Below are 19,023 nucleotides of genomic sequence, written 5' to 3'. Positions count from 1 at the left end.
TGTGCGAAACGGAATCACTAAGTAGCGTGAATTAGCGTCTTTTCATGTAACATCGTCGCGCTGATTAAATCGCGTAAGAGCATGTTGGGAGTTCAGAAAGTTTCAAGTTGACTGATACGCGCGAGAATATATTTACTCTACACGTCTACACTCTATTCTCTCACGTTATATTTCATGTCGAAATTCCCAGAAACGCTCAAAAGATAATATAATATTCAGTTTGTATCTCAAAACTTGTAAAAATAATTTAAAGTTAAGAAAATTACGTAATTAATTAAAGCTCTTTTACGATCAGATCAAAAACTTTAATCCTTTAACAGTAATATTATCTAGAGCTATTCTTACATTGATTAGAATTATTCAAGAGCTATGAAGAGATGCTTACAATTGTTTGTCAGCTGAATAATTTGAATGCGTCCGAACAGATGCGTGTTTCGCTGGAGTGACGTTTACATAATCCCGGCATTACTTGCGTCTCCTTTGGGGATTGACGAAGGAGTTTCTGCCAGGAGAGTGAAGTGGAAAGGATTGAAGGACTGAAGGAAAGAGGCTTGATGGCACAGGAGAGATAGAGATGTATATGCAACAAGCGCGAAACAAATAAAGAGACAGTAACGACAAAAAAAAAACGCCTAGATAAAGATAATTTTTTCATTGAAGTATTCTTCATGCTAAGTTCTCGTAAGAGATGATAGAGAGCAAAAGAAGAAGATGATAATAAAGGGAGCGGACATAAAAAGTTAATTTCCATTATCCCTGCTAATTCAGTTACGCTCGGTAACGGTCTCTTTAACGAGAAAAATTTAATGAAGGACCCAACGTAATACAAAAACCGCATTCTCCATATTTGGTTAACCGGTTAAGCGATCGCTTTGTCGAAGGGGAATTAATGCCGTTACCGTTAATTACCGCGTACGGGGAATTTGTTTAAAGAGGCATGCTTTCGGATGGTTAATGTGTGAAAAGTCGTTTGACGTTTGTCCGTTTATTTTGCGCGGTTTGTGTCCCGCAACTTGTCCCGCACCCTGTACACCCTATACACTTGTTAACAAGCTTACGTCCCCTATGCCCTCCGGTCAGTGCCGGGTTCTCGGGATTCGAGAGGTATGTTCTCCAGGTGTATTTCCTGACCGCTTCTGACCGCTTTACGCTCGTTGATCTAGCTAATAACATAATACCGCGCCGCGACGTGTCCGGAATGAGTGCCGAATGCTTTTGAAATGTGCATACCGCGATATTGTTGAGCGTCTTTGACGTCTCGACCGGCTAAAGCGAAGCGTTTCGAGTTAAATTAACCTTCCTATTGTTTTCTCCGTCTTTTTGCATGAGAAAGCAGAAGATTTCGATGTTTATCTGCTTTTTTTTCGATCAGAAATTCAATCGCAGTTTATGAGAATTCTCTGATGTTTATTATAATAAATTTGTTGTTGCAATATCGTATTACTTATTATTTTATGTGATATACTTGCTCTCATCCTTATATCATATAAAATAGCATACACTGAGAAAAAAAATTGTTAATCCGAAAAAAATATTTAGTCCGATACGTTCAACTAAACATTTTAGTTAGTTAACTAAACATTAGTTGTTTTAACAATTTATATAGTTTCTTTAATTAAGAATTAATTAATTCAACTAATGTTTAGTTAACTAATTAAAATGTTTAGTTGAACGTATCGGACTAAATATTTTTGAGGAATAACAAATTTTTTTTCAGTGTATATTCTTACGACATTGATTAAATTTTTTGATAAACGTAACTTAAGTCTTAGGCATCTTTTATTTCCCCGTATTCTATATACAGCATTTAAAAACATTGCTGATAATATTGCTATAATTTTCTAATGTCGTTACGAGAGAGTGCAATATGCGACGAACGAATATTGATTAACGCGTTTAGATAGGTCGCACCACTTTGTATAAATTAGCGAAATGATTCTCGCTTGCAACGATCGTATTAAGCAATGTGGCTTGCTAACGCGGCTTCTGGACTTGGTTTACGCGGCGCGGCCGCTAACTCGAGTTAAACGAGATGAATGTCGGTTCGCTAATAGTTGTTACGTATTGCCACTGGAGCTTGCTCAGAGAGAGATTTAGACGAGCAACTAAGATGAGCCCGGTGCTTGACAACCCTCCCCCGTTTTAATCTCGCGACCTCCCTCCCTTCCGCCGCTATCTTATTCTCCTTCTTCGCCAAGATTAGAAGTCTGGCGCTCAGAACTTCGACGGCTGCATTCCCATGATCAAATTTGCAAACCACGATTGACTTTCCGGCGGTGGTGCTATCGCGTTCCATTTTGGCCTAAGCGTTTAAGCACAAGGACTGCAAGTAAATGTGATTGAGGGTTAAATTTAGAAACCATTTGTTAATTCACTTTTATATATTATATATCTCTCTCTCTTTCAGATTTCTACTAATTCTTCCTCACTTACAAGAAGCGTTTGCTATTGTATGCTAAATCGCTGTATATCTTTTCTGAAGTATAGTAAGTTTTATTCTCTCAACGAGAATCATCCATTTAATTGCCGACTTACATTGTACTCTATATTTTTATAGTATTTTAGAAATTATTTCTGATCTCGGTTATAATACAACGCGCGCGCAAATGTTCTATTCATGATCTTAAATACATCTCGCGGAATTTCTTTCGCGCGCCGTTGCATCTTTATCTTTCGAGTCGATTAGCCGTGTTATCTGACCATGAGCAATTTCCGTGGGGAATCCTCGGGGAGAAGGTTGTCCGACCGGAAATCAGCTCTCGCGATACCGAGATCTAGATAGCCCGAGAGCCAAGGTGGAGCGCGCGCGATGCAGGATATATTAGCTACGTCAGAATTCTCCGCGAGATCCGGCTCAGGCGATCTTTCCCTTCGGTCTGAATGGAAGGTGTCTCTCGGGGATCTCGTACCTTTCTCGCGATATATCGCAGCGTCCTCGTGCTTGCCGCTACGGCGCTGGCGTCTTACAAGCAGCAACAATCCGCCCAATATCGCGCCGTGTACACGCCAGTCTTCCCGGTTATGGAATTACGCGGGTGCCTGTATGCGCGCCTGCATGTATACGTATACATATTTGCGCATACATGCGTATACAGGTCGTCGTAATGCATTGCCATCTTTAGGCCACGTCTGCCTAAACGCCGGGATAAGCCGAGGTCTTCGTAGAGTAGAGGGGCATGGGAAGGGGGCGGAGTTCCGGAGCTCATCAAGGTAATGCAGCTGGGATTATCCCGTAACCGAGTGGGTTCCTGACGAAGGGGCAAGGAGCACTGACACGGCTCCGGGGGAAAGAGCGAACCTTTCACAGTCCGGTATTAGTTGATCGTTTGATCAGAAGCCCGTTGAGATTTATAGCCACCTCTGACACGCTTTGTGTCCACTCGCTGGATAGGCAGCAGTCAGACTTAACTGCCTCGTTGAGCTGGGATGTTCACTCTGCCAGTTTTGTTACTTGTTTCAAAATTTATATATCTTTATGTACAAAAGAAATTAAATAAAAGTGCTATTTAATTTAATGTTAATTGGAAATTTTATTCATTAGAGGGCCAAATAATTGGAATATTTAGTGGATGTACGTTGACTAAACTAATGCCGATAAAATCAGTTTCACAGTACGTCTGCTCGGCCATTGCCAAATATATCTCCGTAGTTAATAGCTACACCGCCATCCCGGTGTCCCAATGTTGCCTCGTCGTCCCGACGGGCAAGGATAAATAAGTGCGTTTAACAGATTGATTGTGTACAGGGCACTTTGGCGAGATCGGCTACGACCCGGGGTACTTTTGCCGTCGCTGCACCGAATATAAATTTAGTGAATTTAAGTCTATCGTAGAGATTATCATCGATCGTCTTATACTCGAAATTTAGCACTTTATTCCGTGACATTTATAACAGTATCATGCATTTTTAATTGTTTGAGAAAGATTTATAAAGTAGAGATTTATAAAATAGTTTTAAAAGAGAACGAAAGAAAAAAAAAGACATTTTACTTATTGCAAGACATAACAGGAGTACTTTTTAAATAGAATTATTTTTTACCCGTTTTATTTATAAGATTCATCATTGGACCATGAAAAACAAGGGAGAGGCTCGAAGGACGAGACAGAATGAAAGAAATCGCTTTCTAAATGCCAACGCAAGACGCGCCCTATTCTTATCTCGCTCGACGACAGTTTGATTAAAATGCTCGTTGCCTTTTTGTTGCAGGTAAGAATCGAAGAGGCGTTTTCTGTTGACGGTGGCTCGTATCGCACATTTAATCGGTGAGTCTCCCGTGTGAAAGCAGCAAGGAGAAATTCGAAATTAAAGCGACCGTCTCGCTCCTGTTTATCTCGCTCATTGCCGATCGCGAAGTTGCATTTCGAGGAGCTCTTAATTACAGACGTCGATTTCGGCGTGTCGATCGAGAATTCCGATTCGACACGTTTGATCTAAAAATTATCACCCAGAAATGTGCGTGATAGGTTGGGAAATCAGTCAATATCACGGAAACCGATATCAACTGAAAAATATCGTCAGCTCAGGTCAGACATTTTTACGTTTGAATTTGAGCTTTGCATGGATGAGCTTCTGCGAAGATGAAGAAATTGCTGTCATCATGCTTTAGATATGTCAGCAGTCTAAGAAATAGGTATATGAAAAGAATATATAATTGCATGAAAATCATAACGTAATTGAGATCGCAATTAAAAATTTTTGATATTTATATTTTAGTATTAATATCGGTATTATAATTATCATTTATACATTATACGCTATATGTATATAATTTTTCATATCGTCAGCGCGAATTTAATATCAATTGAGAGATTGTGTGAATGTGATTTTTAATAACAGATTTGAACGACTGCATATGACGTTGAAAATACTGTTAAATGGAGCTAAGAATACGAACTAATGTCTCACGAGCTTTTTCGTGACAGTCTTCTCTTCCTCCGCACCTTTCTGAGTGCGCTTCTCCTCCGGTGACAGTTAGCGATATCCTGAAACAAAAATAACAACGTCAGCGAAATCTTTAATCCCGAAAATAGAAGCGTTTATTTGCGCACTGACGTAAGTAGTGCAAGCGAGGTGTTCTCTGCCTTGGACATAATGGCACAGAAATATTATATTGATACCAACATGATAATTAATATTTTATTAATGTTGTCCCAATATAAGCGCGTATATTATTATAATTTAAATTTTACATTATACGTCTAAATACAAAATTCAATTTGTCGCAATCGCGTAAGTTTCACAGTAGACAATCATCATAACAATTTGTTAACAATTGTTTTTAAAAGTACTAATAACGCATTTCATAAAATTCCCGACGAACTTTATTTGTAAAATTGATACTAGGTGAAGACATATTATTGTTCTTTATTTCTCGGAGATTGAAAAAAAAATTTTAACCTACTCGGAGTTTCTGACCTTTTCGAATGGGGAAACCACTTATATACAATTTGACTAAAGGTGAGCGCTTTAGACAGGGCACGGAATTCTCATTGGGGTTTCAGCTACGGGCACGGATATGGTGTAATACCTGAAATGGTAACACGCGCATGTTGTCGGCCACGTCTATTCGCAGAGAGGAAAACAGGAATATCCATTTCGAGACATTTAACCCGACCGAATACTATCTTGAGACCGGTCGCGGTGTGCGGCGCTTCTAAGATTACCAGACAGTTTTATTATGCTTTACGAAAAGTCGCCACCGCGATGCTTCCTCCGCATGTGTTGTCACGTTGTCCCTCCCCTCTCATTCTCTCGCTAGACTTTCTGTTCTTATTGCACCCCCTCTTAAGCGCGTTCCCTAGTGTTCACGGTCTCTTCTCTTTGTGTCACGCGGAGAGGTCCTTGAGAGCTCGGGACCATAGTCGACGTCAAAACCGGAGATGAGAGCAACCGGGAAGAACAGAGACAAGATTTCCTCTTCGTCCCGAAGTTTTCTAGACGCTCGCCCGCGCGGCTGATGAGCGTGAAATAGAGTCGATACCGTTGTAATGAACGTGGGGGATTTCGTCGCGCGCATTACTTCCCTCTCTGGATCGTTGACGCATCAAAATACAAGGTGCGTCTGAACAATCGTGTTTCCATCCACGATAGAGTTTCACTCTCGACTTGCGGGAACAGTTGAGCGTGCGTGAAATCATGTTTCGATAGCTTTCCAGCGGAAAACAATTTACGTTAGTAATATGGGACGAATTATTGAATGATACTTATTGATCTTATGACATTTATTACGAGGAATTGTACGATTAATTTTTTTATAGATGGAGACTCTTAATTACTAATGTATTGCATATCATAAAAGCTATGTATTTTATATAAAGTACCTATACATATTGCTAGTAGATATATGCAATGTCATTTGAAAGATAAAGTATAAAGTATAAAGCAAAGAAGATATTTTTAATGATTAATATATACTCTGTTAGTGTTAAATAATTTAATTAGAATGCAAGATAAGAAAAACGAATTTATGTGTTTAAAGAATATAGTTAATCTGAAAAGTTTATTTTGAAAAATCGGTTGTTTGGTTAAATGCGAATATGTGCGCGTAGAGTGGATTTGGATGACAAAGACTGCAGTTTGTACTGACGTTTCACAATGTTCCAAGATTACACTATTTTGTACCTCTGTCGTTTTTGCCGAAAGAATCGTAAATCCGAGTCTAATCCTCTTACGATCAACGTCATAAGAGGTGCGAAACGAGCAATATCCACTTCTTAAAGCTTTATACGGATAGAGGGAATGCCGTCTCTTTGCAAAAATATCTGTGCGAGTGTAACATTTTTGTATGCCATTTTTTTTAAATTTGTTGTGTGTTTTGCAAATGGCATAGATCGAATTACGCCAGTCTTGATAAATGGAATTCTAATATCTAAAAGCCAAATTTCTCTTTTTTCATGTTTCTCTAAAATTTCTCGTTATATGTCGTTATTAATATGAAAATTATGTTTGTAGTACGCTTTTAAAGTATACTATAAATACACAATATTAAGAGAAATACGGCTATTATAATATATAAATACTGCATTTAAATTGTTTTATAAGATATTTATTGATTCATGATTATACAAACATATTGCAATATTTAATCTCATTTATTTATTTTGGATTTTGAATTAACCAGTCAATCAAAATAAAATCTAGATATGTCATACTATTTGGATTTGTTATAACAAAATAAATTTAATGATTCTGAACTGATAATAGCCTACGATATTTTCTATGGAATTATATAGGTATAATATTTGCTTATATATTAATATTTTTTATTTTTTACAATAGAATAAATTTTTTATTATATATTTTTACTTAAACGTTATTCTTATTTGATTTACCTGTACAAAGATAGAAGTAAGGATTATTTTTAATAAAGAATCAGCACAAATATTTCGTGAATAGTGCGACAAAATGCAGGAAAAATTTACGAATTGTTCACATATTAATAATCGTTCTCGGAAAATTCTCTTTCATGGACACGGTCTTAATATCATGCGGATAAATGACATCGTGGATTAATCGAGCATATAACGTTGCGTCGGCGGGCATATTACGTGCAAACCAATCTAACGACCGAGAGTCATTAACGACCGAGAACTTCACAGAACCCCGAGATACTATGGGCACACACCTGCGTGTACATTTCCGCAGAGTTACCAGCGACACCTCTTCCTTCTCTCCTGTCTTTAAGCAAACGCGAGCGAAACTCTGCCACGTAGATGCATTCGCATCCGACGCGTTCTAGTAATCACATGTTTGCCAACTACAATCATTTGCTACTTCTCCAACATCCGAATGAGTCGAATCGCGTGTGATTTCGCCAACCACAGACTTTATACAAAGCGAGTAAGAGTAATTGGTGAGAAATTGTAAACAATTTCAGGAAGATAGAGGAATGAATAAACTAACGCTTCAGAGAGATAAATTCACAAATATATCTTATTATTATAAGAAAAAGTTTACACGTTATTCAAATGTATTCAATATTATGCAAATTGTAGAGGCGATTAAATTACATGCTTTTAATAAATGTGTCAAATTACAGAATTGGTATTGGAGTTATGGGTAACAAATTTATAAGAGATACAGCGTACAGAGTTTCGTAACTAAATGATTATTACATGTTTACAGTATAGGTCACATGAAAATTTATGTTAATTAATTAATTTTAATATTTATTATTTCTCAAATTAAGAAATATATAAACCTGTTAATTTTATACGTTAAAATATTGTTTTACACAGTCGCCAAATACTTTCTTTCGTTGAAACCGTTAAACATGATTTTCATCGATAAGAAATCTTGCATCTTGGCAATCGGTATGACGATGGTAACTCTCTCTTATTAATGCCATTAATCACTTGATGAAGAACTGGCCACTGGGAGGAGAAATAAGGGCGGTCTGGGAAAAAGGAGAAGGATCTCGTAAATTTATCGCGCTGGTGAATTTTTCCTGGAGTACTTTTCTGAAGACGAGAGTAAGACGGTATGGAGCATCGTATTGTTTTGCCGCAGTTTCTCGCCGATTTTTTCTCGTAGATTTTAGTAGATTCTCGGTTTTCACAGTCGAGCAGAGAAGCTGGCGTTGCTTTTCGAGGCAAATCCGAGGCCTTCTGTCCTCGATAAAAATTCATTTCCTTCCTTTGATTTACTCCAAGCACTCCGACCAACTCTTCTCGGCGCGTCTCTTTCCCTCTTGCCCTTGTCCTCACTTTCCCGCCATCTTCATGAAGTGAATGAGATAAATGCTTGGGAAGCGCGAAGCGTTCTTACGACTGGATATAAATTTTTGCACGAAAAGACGCGCGAATAAAATTCTGATGGAGAGCGATTCTCAGGGTGAATTTTGTAGGGTATGAAATCTTGACGAAATGTTACATCGCTAAGTCGCTGGGTATGATATTTGACGAACAGTAAGCTAGTGCTTATTATACTCGAAAATATACCATTATTAGATATTAAAAAATTAATAAACTTTTGAGAACATTTTGGAAATAATGTAATTGAAACAACATTGCAATTGAATAAATATTATAATTGTATAGTTATTACGATGATGCCAGCAATTTTGGATTAAAACAAAAAACTTTCTTTATTATAAAGATTAAAAATGTAAATGTAGAAGAAATTATTTTTAATATTTTTATGAATTAAGAATGTAACATTGTAATTACATTGAATATAAGTTGTCTAATGTATTCTGTTAATTACATGTTAATTATCTTATTCACAACTCTTTTCGAAAAGCAAAAAATTTATATAAATTTAATTTTTTAATGTTTTTAGAAATACAACGTATACACATATATTTATATATAATGTTTTTACAAGTATAATAAGAATGTTAAAACACTCAATTCTCTCTCTCTCTTTCTTTATTGTTCACTTTCTACGACCAGATATTTTGCATCTTTGCTTTTCATCAATTAGATAGTTTCAGATTATTCATTTCCAGTTTAAATCTATTTTGATTGTGAAATGATTGTCACTATCTACTATTGCATGAACTAGCAAGTTTATATCCGCCGATCTTATCATTGCCTCGGCGAAAAAGGCAGACGCGTAAAATACTGTCAATATCGATTAAGGCTTATCTCTTGAGACTCCAAGACTCTCTACGGCGGACAGCTCTTCTCGGTGATGTGTAGCTACTGGGAGGATCTTGAGGGTCGCTGATGGCGCAATAGCTCGTTTTCGTGCGCCCTATTAATTACGAGGCAACGGCTCGCGTGATTCGAGCTATTTGCCCATCCACCCATGGCTTTCTTGATCCGACCCGCTCGCGTTTCTTCTCTCTCGTTCGCTTTCTTCCTTCTTCCTTCTACCTTTCTTCCAACGTCCGACCTCGGAGAACTTTTCGAACGAATTGCGAACAACTGAGTTTGGAATGAATGAGTATTGAACGAAAAGAAAGACTGAAACGAGAAGGAGACCTAGATGAGAGTGGAGGGGAGAGATGTCCTCAGTCCTCACGCCTCTCGAGCACGTCGAATGTCTAATATTTTAGAAAAAGTTTCAAGCTTCTCGTTTGGCCAGGTTACGGGAGTGAGGCAGGAGACAGCGGACAACTCGGAAGAATATTGGGAAGTGGTTTTGAGGTAGACAGGCGAGGCGGGTCGCCCGGGATGAGCCATATTGCGGGGGATAAGTATCGAGCTCGAGAATCGCGACCAAAAATCCCAGCAACGTCATGCGGGAAAGGGCGAACTGGGTCGTGGAAGAGTTTCCACTGCGGTCGAACGATGCAATCGAACGGTCTCTTCCTCCCTCTTCCTGATTCCCTTTCCCCGCGCGCGCATCTTGCATGCGGGCCTCCCGAAACTCGGCTACTGCCCGACGACGAAAACACGCTGCCCTTGTACTGTCACTGAAACAAATACTGATTGCGGAAGGCGAGTTAAAAGGGATCGAAGGCTGCGTCGGCGTTCTCTTTCCTTCGGTATCGAGGTTTCCAGAGGTACGAATCCGCTCATCGATCCCGCGACCGAGTTAATGGTACTTTTTCATTCATCCAATTTCAATGTTGCGATCTTGAATATTGTGAGAATCCGGCGTTTAAAATGAAATCATTGGAACTACGTTTTCACGTAATATAATCTAATTAACATCTAATTAACAATTCTGAATATATTTGTAAAATTAAGAAAGGAAAATTATTTTTTCACGACATGAATGGCTAGAGAAACATCGACGGACATTCAGGAAACATTTTAATCTTACAAAATTTCGGAATGAATATTTTTAGACGGTTCTTAAAATTTCATGTTCGAATTGTTTCTATTATAAGTTTATTAAAGTGCAGAAAGTTGTTAAATGAATATGTTTTGTGTAACTTATTATAACTTAGTCGATATTTCTAAGACACAGAGTATAATAAAATTAGCATTTTATTTAAATGCGTCGTTTAAGTTGTTCGTGATGCGCTTTTTTCAAATCAAATATTTTAATTGGTTCTCTGCTTCCTCGTATCGTCACAAAGATGGAGAAGCGTTTCACTTAGCAAGATTTACGCAATGTGTACGATCCGATTACGTTAACCTCTCGTCGATCTGGTCACCGAGCGGAATATACATTGACTGAAGGACATCCCCGAAGGAAAGGGCAGACCTTCCCGTGTGGCGCGATAACTCAGTTACGTGCCAATATCATGATTACACGTCATCCTCGCCAGTCAACGGCCTCTAGAGTAATGATTATTGTGGGACCATCGAAGCGGTTACGGGATCGCATTGACCAGCCAAATTTCTCGAGGCCAGTGAATAATCCGTCATTCGGTCGCCGCTAACCGTTTCCGCGGTAACGCGCTGTTATTACATCATAAATACGTAACCGCGAAGATATGATAATGGAAGCCGAAATGATTTCATATGCGGAATGGAAAACGATTAATGGACATTTGTTGGCTCGCCATTCATTCTGGTTTTAAATTTCGAAATTAATTTGTTATTTTTTTTTTTAATAGCGGGCCTTCGCGTATTCAGCATTTATTCGGTAATATAAATCTGATTTGGAAATTTGCCTCAAATCGATGCATTTGTATCGATTTACACATATATACGTTATATTGAAATTTATAATATTTTTTAGAACTTGGACTTCATCACTTTGATAAAAAAAAAACGAAGCATTTTTCTAATATAGATACAATATATGTGGAAAAAGAGCTGCAATGCGAGCAATTACAGTTAACAATGATTGACATCGATATAACTAACATTTCTGCATGACGCAGTTGGAATATAGAACTGTCGAATAAATTATTTACGTATGAAATTATTCAATAGAAGCTACCGTAAGAAATACCCAGGCGGGATAATACAAATTTATCTGCTATCATAAGAGAGTCGATAAATTCCGAGGTTATCGTCAGTGTTATCTTCCGACATAGAGACGTCTCTACACAGCCGGTGCAAGGATATTGCCAGCCATTGTAGTCGCGTCTGTCGTACGACAGAAGGAAACACGCGCCAATGCGGTTTTCCCGCCAAGTTCATTCAGCGTTTCGCTTTGGACGCAAGCCAAATGCACGCGAGCAAGCAACGTTCGCCTTCCCTTTTGCCTCGCCTCTCGCAAGCGCCATCATCTCGCTGTCTATTGGGAATCCTGCACTTCTGCGCTATAGCGCTATCGCCGGCATCCCTAACTCGTAGACCGAACGGCGGACAAACAAACCAAATTTCTTATCTCTTTCGGTGATAAGGGAAAAACGTAATACCGATATCGATATATACGTACTTTCGTGGAAGCTTGACCCGGGTTCTTACGACCCTAAATGGTCGCCTATCCCCTTCGATAACCGCGGTACCATTCGACCTTATCCGAGAAGCTTCGACGGCACATTCCGGAGTGACGATATTTCCCAAAAACGGCGATTCTTATGGCAGCTTCTCTCGCGAGTGGCGGTCATTGCGACAGTCCGCGTAGAGAGTCCATAATATTGGCGGCCAGCCAAGTCACGTTGCGGCTCAATGAAATCTTTCTGGGTTAGGTTAGACCCTTCCTTCCGCGTTAAGCGTAGGATACGTTCACACCGAGACGGTAGATGAGCGAGAGAAAGGCCCCTGGCTTCCTGCCAGCCAAGCAGTAGGGCCGAGGAAACAGTTGGCTACGGGATCCGACGGCAGTAGTAGTGGTCAATATTGGCCGGACTCCGGTTCCGATCCGAGCGAGGGTTCGAACTACTTGCGTGGCGGGTCATCGCTGTTGCGTTATCTTGGCAGCTGTCGATAGAATATCAGACAGAACGGACTTTGCCAGTTGTCAGGTCGTTTTGCTTTAAATAGTTCAATAAGTGTTGCCCTAGATCTGAATTAAACTTATGTACGTAATATCTCTGACTGCTCTAACTTCTTGCTTCAAATTAAGTGTAAGCAACGATAAAAATAAAATCTACCAGCTATACAGTCAATTGATGGAAATCAATACGTGACGATATATGATATATTAAGTAGAAGAGAAGAATAGACTTTGACAATGACTCAATGTAGACAAATAAAAATTTCACGGCGCTGTGTGGTATTTCGTACAACTTGTCCGCGATTCTACCGAGGAGATCTGATCTTGTCATCAGCTGGGAGTAACTCGCGGACGCGTAACAAGTAGCCGCAAGGTTCACAAGCAACATCTGGCGGCTCGCGCGAACCTCTTCACTTCCGTGTGCTGATCTCCCTCGCTGCCATCCCGCCGTCAAGCGAGCGTGGCTTGGCATAGGCAGTCAGGCAGTCAGCCTCTCTCCTGGCATTAAGTATTCCCGTTGGGTCGGCATGGCGAGAAGGTTTTGCGGGGAAAGAGGAGGGAAACGCCGCGGGAGGAGAGGCTACGAAAGCGGCTCGGAGCAGCGTGGCGCGTCGGTCGATGCTGGGGTGTGCTGCTGGTGAAGGAAGGAAGGAAGCGAGTGAGAAGGAGAAGAGCCTGTATCCCCCCTCCTCTCTCTCTCTCTCTTTCTCTCTATCTCTCTCTCTCACTCTCTCTCTCTCTCTCTCTCTCTTTCCTTTTCATTCTATCGCGCTCTTCTACCCTCCTTCTCTTTAGGATAGCTCTTCCTTCGTCTTCCTTTAGAAACGTACTTCCCCTCGAGCCGGTGGCAGCGCCCCGGGGGCGCCTGCGCGCCTCGGAGGGGTAGCGCTCGCTCGAGGGCGGAGGACGCGAAAGAGCGGGATGAAGGGGCCCCTTCCCGGAATACCCACTCGCCCCTCTATCCGGCACCCTACTCTGCCGTCACCACCCGCGCGGCTCCTCTCCACCTCCCCTCGCTACGGCTTCACTGCCCGGGCCTCTACGATCGCCCCATTCTGTTCTCGGCGTCACAGCGTGCAGCATTGAAACCCGACGTACGGTGACGGAAGAGCGCGACGACGACCACCTGCCTGTGTGCTCCGCAAGTCGATCTCTCTCCCTCTCTCTCTCTCTCTCTGTCTCTCTCTCTCCCTCTTTCTCTTTGTCTGTCCTGAGTGCTCCGTCTCGCTCGTAACCTCCCAGTGACGGTGATAACGCGAAGGATATACGAGGAATCGTCTGATACGACGTTACCGGTTCCACTTCAGTCAGACGGAGGCGCGCCGACCCAGGGAAACTCGTTAGAAGAGGGAAAGCGCACACGCGAAACCGATTAGTACTCTCAACTACCGTGGTCCCGTCACGTTCGCGCGTAACATCGCCCGCTGAAGGCCCGAGAATCATTTCAAGTGTCTTCCGCATCTTCGCAAAAAAGTGTCACGCTCGCAGCGCGAATCCACCAGTCACGTCTAGATCCGGTGTGAGAAAAAGTTGTGAGAGAGCCGTCGAAAGGATCCTCCAAAATAGATCCCTCCATGATCGATGGTCTACATCTGTCTGAGGTCAACTTGACTTTTTGTAAACAAGTATCATCGTGCAAATAGCGCGGCGGATCCTTCAAGATAAATCTTGACTTTTAGTGAATACAGCAAGATCCACGGAAAGTGTCGTGAATTCGTCGTATTCGTGTTAGACGATCGACCTCGTACGAACAACTGGTATACGCGCGTGTGTGCTCGACAACTCGCGAACCCGCCGCTCGCAACAGCCGGTCGATCAGATCGGCTCCGATCGAGACACATTCGTCCCGGTTTCTCTGCCGCGCCGAGGAAAAACACCGTGCCGGCCGCACAGCACTCGGTATTTCGCTAGTGGTACTGGGTGACCCTGCAAGTTTTTTCAACCCCTCGGTGGTCATCACAAGGTGTACACGACGGCGGTCACTACGTATATCACGCCGCTCATCACCCCCGAGAAGGTACGGTGCGTGCAGCCTTGTTCTTGGTGAATTCTCTCACCAACTCTGTGCGCGAACCAGGCTTCCCCATCGAGAATCCCGAAGGACCTCGCGAGCTTACGAGTACCGCGAATGTCGCACGCGCGCGCCCATGTGTATGTGTCGCGCGAGTGTCGGCTCCAACCGTACGCACCGGGTAGCACAAAATCGTGTGCGTGTGTGTATGTGTGTGTGCGTGTGTACGAGTGCGGTATGCGTAGGTGTAAGTACGCACGCGTGTATGAGCATGTGTGTGTTTGTGTGTGTGCGTTGGCTGGGGGCATGTGTGTGGGTGGAGCTTGATCGTGGACGTCATCCGTCGGACAGAGGCGGACCAACCAACCGGGGTGTCGGATATTTTCTCCCTCTCTGTCTCTCTCTCTCTCTCACTCTCTCTCCCTATTCCCCCTGCCACCCCTCCCACCTCTTCCTTTAACCCCTTCTCTCCCTCTCTCTCTATCTCTCTAGCTCTCTCTCTTTCTCTCTAGCTCTCTCTCTCTCTCTTTCTCTCTCTCTCTCTCTCTCTCTCTCTCTCTTTCTCTCTCTCTATTTCTATCCTAGTTCCTCTTACTCGTGCACTCCTCGCAACAATGTGCAGTGACCGAAATGTTTCACTGAGATGACAGCAGACAACTTCGTCTCGTACGATTCGCCCGTTTAGGTCTATTATTATTTTCGAAATTTTTCTTGGCTTCCGTTCTGTCTACATAGGTAGATGACGCCTACTCTCTCGCGAATGCGCCTACGATATTCGAGGTAAATTTGCACGGTTCACTCTCGCAAACGACGACGTTGACGACGAACCAGTTTCCGTTCAGATTCATCATCAGCTGTCAGTTACCAAATGAAGTTTAATGCGGTCAGCTATTAACTTTTTGAAACGTACAAGATTAATGTGACATATAACGCTATCTTGTTATTCGAAAATCACACCCGTTGTCCAATTTTACGTTTTAAAATCGCTTCGAGGAAGGAAATATAATTTATATATTTTATTTTGATTTATTTATTTCAGTAATAGTAGAAATAGAAAACGAGCCTACTTCTTTTTTAACATTTGATACAAGTAATTCTTTTTGCAAAAATATTGTAGCTATTATATATTTATCTGTTACTTCAAATAACTCATTCGATGTAATCATTGAAAGTGAGCCGAATAAAATTCGGTTTATATTGATTTTCATTTATATCGAGCCTGAAATATTTAACTATATTGAAATAAATTTAATTTTTGACTTTATATTATTCGAGCTTGTTGGATTTAATAGCTTACCTGATTTATTTACAAATGGATCGCAGTTACACTGGATACCAAAGCAATTATTATTCTTCTTTATAGAGGCAAACCTATTAAATTTACTCACATTATGTATTATCTTCATTTTACTTAAAATACATATAATCTTTTTTATTTATCACAATTATATTAGACGATTGAGCTATATAAATTAACTTGTTATTTGACAATTAAGAGATAGTTTAAATAAGAATCAGAAAATAATTATGCCATAAAGAATATTCCATGAATAAAGTCGTATAAGTGAAATGATTGAAGCTAAATTTCCAATCAAAAAGTATTTATCCAATTCTCCGTTCGAAGATGATCTCTGAGAACGACATCGCGAGATAATAGGAATAAATCCTGCCTGACTGCGTTACATTCCGAACGATATACTCGAAAGAATTGGTTAATTTTTTTAAACAAGTACCGCGTGGTAATAGAGACAAAGTTTCCAAGAGTATTATGGCTCCTTCGCGCGCTTTTAATAATCTCGCCGCGTCGGTGCGTCAAATCGCATGAAAGAAATATTAATGGAATTAATAAGTTGAGTGGTCTGACGCGGATGACGGTGGAGAGAGGCAAGGTAAGCGAGCGCTATTTCCCTCTCGCGCGCGAAAGCGCTCCGGTTTCTTATTAAGGACTCTCCACCCTCCCATACAAACTTATTATCTTAAGTCCTTCGCTTCTCGAGGCGGAACGATAACGAGATCGTTACTTTCGAAGCGCCTTGTGGCAGCCGTCCAGCAGGACTTGCCTCTCGCTCCATCTCTTTTTCATCCCCGCTATCTCTTCGTCTCGTTTGCTATCCGCATTGATTCTCTCGCCCTTTCTAGTTTCGAACCGTCGCTTTATGATCATCCGATGTCGATTACATATACGCTTATGAATAGCTATCACGAGATATGTTCATTATTTCCGCTTTACTTTCGCTGTTGTTTATATTCTTCTTCTTCTTCTTCTTCCTTCTTACAATCGTCGAAGCTTCTTGTTACATGCTTTTCCTTAACATTTTGTATTCAGTTTGGCTGTACCAAGGGTTTATGAGTATCATGATTGCAGAATGGAATCGAAAAGAGGAATGGATTGCCAATTAAAAACTTATACTTTTTTTTACTGTTAGTTTACTAATTTTGCTTCTTTAATTCATCTCAGAAGGAAATTAATGCCTACAATTGTACTTGTTTTACAGTCAGGTAGCGAATTATTTTCAATTTCATCTCATTGTTGTTATATTACGTTGTATATGGGGATTTATATAAACGTAAATATCTTCGCTCGATACTACTTTTCGCTTTTCGATCATTGCAAAACATTTAAATAGAGTTCTTAAAACTTCCTGCCGCATAGACGGAAATTGCGGTAACGCATTGTCACGCGAGATAATCGTCACACGAACGATCCATCCACCCTTATCTCTACGAACCTTCACACCCTCCTCTTTCGCTGACCTATATATCGCATCGCGTTGTAAAATTCACCGTTATCTGAAATACAATCTCTACTTCAGACTGTGTGTGGGGCACGATTTTACAGTCCCACCCGAGACATTTAATATCTTTTTAATATCGCGAGCGTGGATCTGCAACTCATGAGACCCGCGAGTAAGAAAGATAAATATTTTCCGGCGAATCATAGATATCCTCAGAACATAGTTATTATGTTGCTGTGACGTTGCCCTAAAGGAAAATCAATATTTTCCAATATAAAAATCGCGAATTCCTCTTTTTCGCCCAAATAGATGGTAAAAATCAGTAATGTTTCGCAAACAACGATTACAGCCACGGCTTTTTCCAATAAATTATCGACATTTCTGGAGAATTATAATATACCGTCGCCGTCTGTAATCACGAATAAACGTTTCTTTCGTCGATACTTCTTTCAATGCTAAAAATAGCTTGCCTTGGGGAAAATTAATATATTGTATAGTATTAAATTAGCGGCGCACGACTAATTAAAGTTTAACAAGTGAAGTTTAACAAGTGAGCACGAAGTGTCTTCAAGAATGTGTCTCTTTCCATCACATTTATCGCGAAAATATCCTTTGACAGATGTCAATGAGTGGAAGAGATTTTGGATTTAAAGCGGCAATAACGAAACGAGGCGTTATTACGCGGACGGAATCCTAAACTGCGCCCCTTTAAATTTTGACGCGTTAGGACGCGGAGGGTCATTTTTCCGCTGAGCTCCCCACAGCGATGCGCCCTTCGGCGACAGGGCTTGATTACTCTCCGTCTTTTCCTGGAAACGATGTAGAAGCCTTTTTCTTCTCCAAGATATAAAGCAAAATGCCAAAGTTTCCGGCCTGACGACTATGACGATACGCTCTTTATATCGTCCGACGACGCCGGACTTCGTTTTCCAAGGAAAGCCCGGTTTGCTCGTTTCGCGAATGGCAAAGAAAGTAAGCGGATTTGGTGGTCGCTCCGGTTCTTGAAAAGATAAAGCATGGAGGAAAAAAAGATGAAGACAATTAAAAGCATTGGACGAAATCTTACAGGAGATATTTAAAAAAACTCACAAAAGCGTGATAAAACGCAAAAACACGAAATCATTGTGGAATCTAGGGTAGAAAACTTTAGAAAAACTGTCACGTGTATTCATATGTTTTATCGATTTAGCAGATATTTTCAGAGAAATTGCAAATTTTTCACAGTATTGAATAATACATTATCACAGAACACTGTTTACAGGTACTATAAATATATCTCTCGCGATCTGATTGGATTTTCCGAGATTGAGAGAAGCACAGATACAGCTAGATTTACGATAAAAGAATAAGAAGAATAAATGTCTTATCGATAAAAAAGAATTATGCAGTCGACGGATCAGATATGATTGTTTATATTGGAATGCTTTTAAATCTTCGAAGGGCGGAAGCAGTCCTTGTGATTCTTAGAATTTGACGTACGAATGCATGGCCACCACCCCTTCTACCGCCAATAAACAGACGGGTTGTAAAGGTGAGCGACTCTCGTCG

The 19,023-nt window shown here is 40.7% G+C and overlaps 1 protein-coding gene across 8 annotated transcripts in view; it reads left to right on the top strand.

The window, feature by feature from the left end:
• Positions 1-19,023, top strand: part of LOC112457462 (RNA-binding protein Musashi homolog Rbp6) — a 585,496-nt gene that overhangs the window by 378,401 nt on the left and 188,072 nt on the right. Inside the window, exon 1 of one of the 8 annotated variants that reach the window (XM_025020535.1) lies at positions 13,796-14,746. The exons of the other annotated variants lie outside the window; for them this stretch is intronic. The gene's annotated coding sequence lies outside the window, so the exon portion shown is untranslated. Of the gene's footprint in view, positions 1-13,795; positions 14,747-19,023 lie in introns of those variants that run through there. 8 annotated transcript variants of the gene reach the window in all.

The sequence above is a fragment of the Temnothorax curvispinosus genome, unplaced genomic scaffold (genome assembly GCF_003070985.1).
Source record: "Temnothorax curvispinosus isolate PA1 unplaced genomic scaffold, ASM307098v1 QBEX01007781.1, whole genome shotgun sequence".
Taxonomy (NCBI): Eukaryota; Metazoa; Arthropoda; class Insecta; order Hymenoptera; family Formicidae; genus Temnothorax; species Temnothorax curvispinosus.
This window is presented reverse-complemented; position numbering and strand designations above follow the sequence as displayed.